The 8,449-nt window shown below is 32.8% G+C and overlaps 1 pseudogene; it reads left to right on the plus strand.

Moving 5' to 3' along the window:
- Nucleotides 1-4,138: 4,138 nt before the first annotated feature.
- Nucleotides 4,139-5,991, plus strand: LOC132733098 (cytochrome P450 3A14-like; annotated as a pseudogene).
- Nucleotides 5,992-8,449: the final 2,458 nt, after the last annotated feature.

Raw genomic sequence — 8,449 nt, forward strand, 5'->3', positions numbered from 1 at the left:
TCATTAAAATGAAATAGAACAGCACACTAGCAGGAACTTGGTATGTTTTATACAATCCGGTCAATGGTCTTCATATGTTTGTTTGTTTGTTATTTTCACAACGATTTATACTTAGTTTTGGTTATATTTCGGCGGACCATCTACACTACCTTTCCGGCTATCGGGCTTTAGCAAAAAGAAAAACACAGCAATTTATTCGTGATGCGATTAACCTTTGAATAAACGATGAGTGACAAATGACCATTGGATTCAATTTCCGATATCAATTTTCAGGGAGATATTTATGTAAATAGCAAAAAAGGAGAATTTTAACTAAGTAGTTTAGATCAATTAAGATATTGAATGGGTGTAAGTTCAATACTCTTCATTGAAAGAGTTTAATAAATTATATAATGCGAGCCTATGCGACGAGCTCAATAAATACTGTAATTAGATAACACGAATATAATATTCTATATATCACAAACCCAAAATATATACTGCTTAAGTGAAAAAGAAATATGTTTTTCATTGATGCGCCTATACAATCTCCTACGCAGTGATCTCCCCTTATCAACTGTGAGGACTTTGGCGCCTATAACGTAACGCAACTGTTATATTTAGCACGTATTTATAAAGCAAATGACGTCACATCAAAATAAATGCACGGCCTTGCAATACCATTTTTACTTGTCCCAAAAGCGCCTCTTGTATTTGATAATAAAGGTTATTTTATTTTACACTTTACAAAACAGGTCTACATAAACAGGAATAAATATTCGTCTACGATCAGCCACGTTTATAATATTTGAGAATAACTTTAATATTACGTTACACTAGTCTTTTAATAATAATAATAATAATAATAATAATAATAATAATAATTATTATTATTATTATAATAATGATGATGATGATATTGATAATGATGATGATGATGATGATGATGATGATGATGATGATGGTGATGGTGATGGTGATGATGATGATGATGATGATGATGGTGATGATGATGATAATAATAATAATAATAATAATAATTTTAATATAAAAGTAATAATAATGATAATAAAATAATAAAAATTCATAATAATAATAATAATAATAATAATAATAAAATAATAATGAAAATAATAATAATATTAAAAATAATGATAACAATGATAATAGACTAAAAATCAGCGGGAATATTCTCGTATTGTTGTTGAAGTCGTTTTCAATTTTAGTGCATATCTTTGCGCACTTAATTCATGCTGAGTTACAAATATCTTAAATCTTTATTTTAATCTGTACACTTATAATATCATTTGATAATTTGCAAGAGTTTGGTTATAAAATTATTATGAAACGGTGAGAAAAATAACCAGAACTATGCATAGAGGCAGGTATTTGGCAAGTCCATATCTTACGTTTGCGCCAATACAAGATATTCATAGTTTTTTCTGTTGTTACTTTCAAACATTGCACGGCCGTTTTGTAAATAGCATACTAGAAATAGCACGTTTATCTCGTGTTTACGATGTTTATGTTTGTCTGGCATTACAGAATTCGATCACAGGACGCCATCTGTGCTGTATAAGAAAGCAGTCAATGATTGTAAATGTAATTAAACTTGTAATATCCCAAAACATTTCCAGATCTTACTTCTTGCATGTCTTTTATGATATTTTGCATTTATATTGTGAAAGTTTTCATTGTACAATTCGTTAACAATTATGTTGCATTTTTTATACTCAAATAACGTCAAAATGCGGCATTTCTCAATTTTGTGGTCTGATACCCAAAACCGGGTTTGTAAATGGAGTATCCCTTTAAACGTAAATTTGCCCTCAAGTTTTTTAAGGGATTAAATCTGGAAATTTAAACAAAAGGAATATCTGTTTTAAAAAACTTTTAAAGGTAAATGTCGGGCCCCAAATTAATGGGACAAAACTGAAAAATGTGGGGGGTTAAAAAACATGAAATTTTATAAATTAAAAACCCCTTAGATTAAAAAGATATGCATCGTGTATCAGAAAGAAATAAAAACATAATTTTTATCAGAAAAAAAACGTTATGTTATACTTTCCTTTAAAAATTCTAAAAGGGCTCATTTATGAAAAACTGAGAAATTCAAAAATAAATTGTAAAAAAAATCCTATTTTTTTGGGGACAGTGGGGGGTTTGGGGGAGCACGGGAAATTAAGTAAAAAATCATATTTTTGTGTCCGAAGGGGCCCTTACTTTTTTAAACGGGTAACTCACAAAACCCAAAGGGATTGGAAAAAAAACTCCCAAAAAATTTAAAAACAAAACAACATAAAACAACAACAAAAACAATAGAATAAAAATTGTTGACGTCATTATAGTGCTGTATGTTATAATTAGCAACTGCCCTCCCAACGCAATAATGGAAAAAAAGAAAAGAAAATAAAGAAAAAAAAAACGCAATGAGATGACGAATAAAGTATTAAAATAAAATATTAAATATATATAAATGTACTTATAATACTGCACCGACATATTTGTAATATCGTTTTTCATTGGATAATCATGACGTTTATATAATCTATATAAACGTCTGCAGTCGACTTATAAATAATAAAGTGTTGTTTTTTCTGCAATAAAAAAAGTTTGCAGTATTATAAATGCGTTTTAAAGATTCATAACAGCTTAATATAAACGGTTATTTGCAATATAAACGTCGCATAACGACGGCTCGGGTTATATGTTAAAAATAACAACAACAAAACATTTAATCTTTATAAATAATATGATATTGTCTCTACTTACACATAAGCTGTCTGTTATTAGCCCGCTGTTAGATCAACAAACAAACATATACATGTAGTTATTATTATTTTATGAAATTAGCTTTTATATACAAGATATTCATCATCACGGTTAATGGTTTTTCATTGGGAAAAGATGTTTACATATTTTGTGTTTTCATTTCAGTCATGCGTTTATTAATGTTATGTTGACAGATACTTAAGAATACATTTGTTTTTTGATAAACCCTGATGTTAAGAAACGAACATTTTATATGTTAACATTGTCTGACAAACTTTCTTTTTGTCAATGTTATCTAGCTTCCAAATGTGAAAGACATAACCAACTTGCCGGGATTGATATACCTAAAATAACGTCTTATTCAAAGTGATTAAAAGCGCAATTATGAGGGGAACAATGAATGGTTGACCTAAAACTTGGTAACTTGTATGAATTTAAAGAGATATATTTAAGGACGGAAAGCTACGAGATCGAAATCGGCGACTTAGGATGGACATACCTTAAACCATTCAGTTTATCTGTTATACAAGTTTGTACTGTAAGCTGATAAAAGATAATACTACTCGTACACTATGAAGGATATCTAAAGTACACGTCGAGTGATGTATAATCAGTTTTCAGATAAGATGGCTAATGACCTTAATGTTTACCCAAGGTATTGCAAAATAATTTCAGATTTTAAGCAATATCAAAATCGCTATATAAAAAAAAACAACAAAAAAACCCCAAAAAAACAACAACAACAACGTCTAAACCGTCTTATATATGACATGTATTTTATTTCCCTTTCTTTGGTAAACTAAAATCAATTCAAACGTTAAAAAATAATAAAAGTATTCACTTGGAAAAGATTTTTTTCTTGATTAAGATGTCGCTAAAGATAAATATATGTTTGTCGTAAAAAATAAATCTTATAAAGATTTCGTTAAAGACACATGCAAACACTGCTACTGCAGTGAATTAAAAGGTCAAGTCAAATATGTTATCAGTATTTTAAATGTTTTAGTTATATTTACCCCCTTACCCCCCACCCCTCCGTCCCCGGGGGCTCCCCCAACCAACCCCAAACTTTTTTTTTATGTTATTTTTAGGGGGTCTTTAAAATATTTAAAGATCCCCTAAAAATATACGTGAAACCAAAAAAATTATTTTCCCTATAAAAAAACTTTAAAGGAAATTTCCGTTTACAGCCCTTAACACAATAGTTTTTTTATTTACCCCTTCACAAATTTCAAAATCCCACTTTGATAACGTTGCCCGGGTGGGGAAATAAATATCGTAAAGTATCATATGGCAGACCGAAGTGGATATTTAAAAGCTTATAATTTTCTTTTAAAATTTCGTATTCTCCAAGGGTCATTCGTAATAAATAGCATCAAAAGCCCCTATGGCAAAAGTGGACATTCTGGTTTTAGTTACTGGGGGGCCGTGGTGGATAGTTTGGCCAGTATTTATAGTGTTAACATTTATCGTTTATTGCAAATATAAGCAAAGTTTCTTCAGCCGTAGAGGTATACCTGGACCGAAACCAAGTTTACCCTTTGGAAATATTAAGGAAATAGGCAAACAAGGACTAAATGTTTTTGACAGAAAATGTGCGGAAAATGTACGGACCTTAAATTTTGGTTTTGTTTTTATTGCCCCCCCACCCCGTAAAATTGTCATTTTGCGGGCCGCGGAAAAAGATACGAGAAAATTTTGATCAGGTTTAATTTTCCCAAAATTTTTTCGATCGAGTGATAAATATCGAACAAAAGTTAAATGGGGAAGGTTCCCTAATAAAGCCAAAGGGACAAAATGGAAGTATCTGAGGTTCCCTTTACAACCCCAAATTTTGTCCAACCCAAAAAAAGGGAAAAAGAGACCCCTTTTAAGACGGTTTGCCCTTAATGCTTTGTTAAGTGTTTGGACTCCAGAAATTGATGAAAGGGGATGATGTGATTGACATGTAAAAATGTAAAACTGCAAACCCCTATGGACATTATTTTTTAGGGCCCGCTTTTGGGAAATTTAAGTAAATTGGTTTAGAAAAATGCAGGGCGATAAATTTTGTGCAAAAATGGCAATCCAAAGTGTTTAGGTATTGGCATACACAGTACGTTGTTTATGTTGACCAACTTTTTCTTTCCGGACCGGTGGATTAGGAGACGGATTAATGTCTAACACACATCACCGGAAAACTTTTTAGGTTGGACAAGAACGCCATGGCTTTTCTTACAGAAACTGTGCGACAGGCCATAAAAGCCCGGCAGGAAAACAGTGCCTCTGATTTTCACGATCTATTAAAGCAAATGATGGACACACGGAAGCAGTCTTTGGAGCATGGTGTGTCCGAGGACAAGACTTTCGAGCAAATGAAAAAGGACGGACTCAGCGACGAAGATATTGTTATCAACGGTATCATTTTATTGGCTGCTGGATATGAAACAACGTCATCTCTGTTGTCAATGGCAACGCATTGTCTGGCAGCATACCAGGAATGTCAGGACCGCCTTACAGCAGAAATTGACGAGGCTATAGGTCAAAAACAAGACTCGATTACTTATGATAAAATATTAAATATGGAATACCTGGAGATGTTTCTACAAGAAACCTTACGAATGTATCCTCCAGCAGGGCGTTTCAATCGTCAACCCAACGTGGATATTGAGATAAAGGGACTTACATTTCGCAAAGGAGAGGATATCACCTTTTCAACTCATTCGTTACACAGAAACCCTCTTTACTGGCCAGAACCGGATAAATTCAATCCAGAAAGGTTCGCGCCTCAAAATAAAGACAACATAGTCCCGTATAGTTTTATTCCTTTCGGTGCTGGTCCGAGAAATTGTGTTGGCATGAAGTTAGCACTAGTAGAAGTAAAGATGGCACTTGTTTGTTTGCTGCAATATACACGAGTTGCTAGGTGCTCAGGTTTTAAGATACCACCGGAAATAGACGTGAAGGGTGGAATTTTAAGACCAAAAGATGGACTTCGTGTTAAACTTGTGAGACGATAGGGCTCTGGCTGTAACCAAGCACTCATTTGCAGACTTGCAGTCACAACTATTGTTGACAATATGTAGTTTATTTTCTTGCGTTACCTTCTTATAAATGGAAGATTGCTTGCATTTTTCTGAGACTTACACTTTATCTTCATAGATGTTCTTTTTTGTTCGGTTGCAGTTTTTAAGGTTTAGATATATATCATGTATATGTTATTTTGCTAACTTGAAAATAGTAATAAAAGTTTAAACCAGATAGTCATATTCCAGAACAGAAGTTAAAATGTGAATTAATATTACCATGTTTATAAAATATCGGTTTCTCAGATCGTTATTTTTTTACTTGCAATAGATTAAAGAAATTAGTGAAGCAAAAGAAGTAATTGTCCATATAACAATGTTAGTATGTGAAATAATATATTTAGGAATTATAATATTTTTTTCTGAGAATATCTTGTCAAAATCCTTAAATTTTAGTTAACCCTGCTTAATTTTTTTTAAACCCAACGGTCGTCCCTTCAACATTAGTGCGATCGGACAACAACATGTCCAGCTTAACCTGGGACTAGACTGTCTTAACTTCCCGAAGGCTTTTATTTACATGTGGCCGATTTGACTTAGTACCTGGTCAATACGCCTATCATTGTTTACTGAAGTAATAAACAGATAGTGTACAATCTATTTAAATCCGTTTGTGAGATAACATAGTGTTTTGCTCTTTAAGACAGAACATAAATTTTATAATTATGTTCGTTTCTCATACCAGTCCGTCATAGTCTTAATACAAATACTTAATCACTCAGACAATTTTAACTCTAACCGTGCATTATTCCACATGCACACGTATCGGACCAGAGAAGGGCAATATGACCAGATAGATAAAAACCTGCGTTCATATCAAATGTGTCCAAAACCAAAAAAAAAAAAAAAATGTAACATAATATTATGATGACCCCCTTTAAAAATATACTAAAAGTTAAGAGAAGGCCGAAAATCCAGGATCGAGTCTACGAGCAAGGGGTTCATTTCCCGGGCAGTCGTGAAAACATTTGTCCAGACAATTAAACAAAACTTTTATCACTATTTCACGTTTGTAGAAAGCTTACAAATGAGACCGACCCCAAGTCTCTAGCCCTTTCCGTTCTTGAAATATCTATCAGGAAACGAGCGCAATCGTGCTAAAAAATCCCTGGTAGACAAAATAACGGCATAACGATTCGGTAAGTAAACGTATACAAATACATGTTTGTCAGCCGGGTACCGCTCAAAATAACTTGTATTTATATAATAGTACATGTATTACTAAATACATGAAATGTGACCACTCACAAATGTCAGTAGCATCTGATACACACAAGATTCTAGTTTCAAACATCTACATGGGCTTTAAATCACTTGCTGCGTCATGAGGCATCCTTTTGCGAAACGTTGCGGTTTCGTTGCTATTGGCCAATCAGAAGACTCGTTTCAAAATACCGAACCGCTGATTTACAATGTTACAATGGCGTAGAAAGGAATTGAAAGACCGTGGAGAAGTTTGAAATTCGAATTTCGCGTATATCAGATGCTACTGACGGTTATGAGTGGTCCCATTTCATGTATTTAGTAATACTATAATGTAAATAAGTTATTTTGAGCGTTACCCGGCTGACAAACATGTATTAGTATATGTTTACTTACCATATGACATTTTGTGTATACATATACAAACCTTACAAATCTTACCAGATATAGCCCACTGGATGTCAATTATCAATTGCTGTGTCATTGACAAGTCTCCAATGTATGACCATACATCAAAAAGCATCAAAATGTTTTCAAAAATAATGTTTCAATATCAAACAAATGAAATCCCGCATTAGAGGCATTGTCGTCCTCTATCTTCCCCCAACTGTAACACAAGAGTACACGTGGTCCGCGCGCAAAGTGATGCAAATCACAAAGAAGGTATGTATGAATTTATAAGGTGAAATTTAAACACACCATTAAGCTAGCGGACTGGTGGTGACGTAATAACTGAATATTAATGGAGCAAATAAAGCTTGCCACTAAGTATATTAGAATTCATCCCTAGCTGTTCTTAAGAATAAGAAATATTCAACAGTCGCTGTCGCTCCCGTCGATGTTTCTAATTTCTGTATAACTGAACGGATGATCACTTACCTTGTTATCGTCCAGTTATCATTTTTCTATTATTAGTAAAAGTGACGATGACAACAAGGGACCAAAAAGCAATCACACCACTGTTTTCATTTAAGTTTGCTTTATATCAAGTTTGTTTTGATTAATCTCGTTTCTAACTCTTGTTATTTTCCGGAAACATTTTTCTGTTTTGGTATATATATATGTGTGTGTGTGTAGATGTTTGACGTCACTGATATTTTATTTAACTTTGTTCTATATGTTATATTTGTTCAAATGTGAATTAATATTACCCTGTATATAAAATATTGGTTTCTCATATCGTTATTTTTTACTTGCAATAGATTAATGAAATTAGCTAAGCAAAAGAAGTTATTGTCCACATAATAATGTAAACATGTGAAATAATGTATTTAGGAATGATGAATTATATTTTTTCTCTTAGAATATCTAGTTAAAATGCTTTAATTTTAGTTAACCTGGCTCTAAGCCAATCCATGCTGAAATTTGATGAACAATACGGTGAACCGGCAACCTTTTTTTGCGATTGGTCTACCAGGGGCTGGACTGAC

The sequence above is a fragment of the Ruditapes philippinarum genome, unplaced genomic scaffold (assembly GCF_026571515.1).
Source record: "Ruditapes philippinarum isolate M1 unplaced genomic scaffold, ASM2657151v2 ctg8344_1_1_1_1, whole genome shotgun sequence".
Taxonomy (NCBI): Eukaryota; Metazoa; Mollusca; class Bivalvia; order Venerida; family Veneridae; genus Ruditapes; species Ruditapes philippinarum.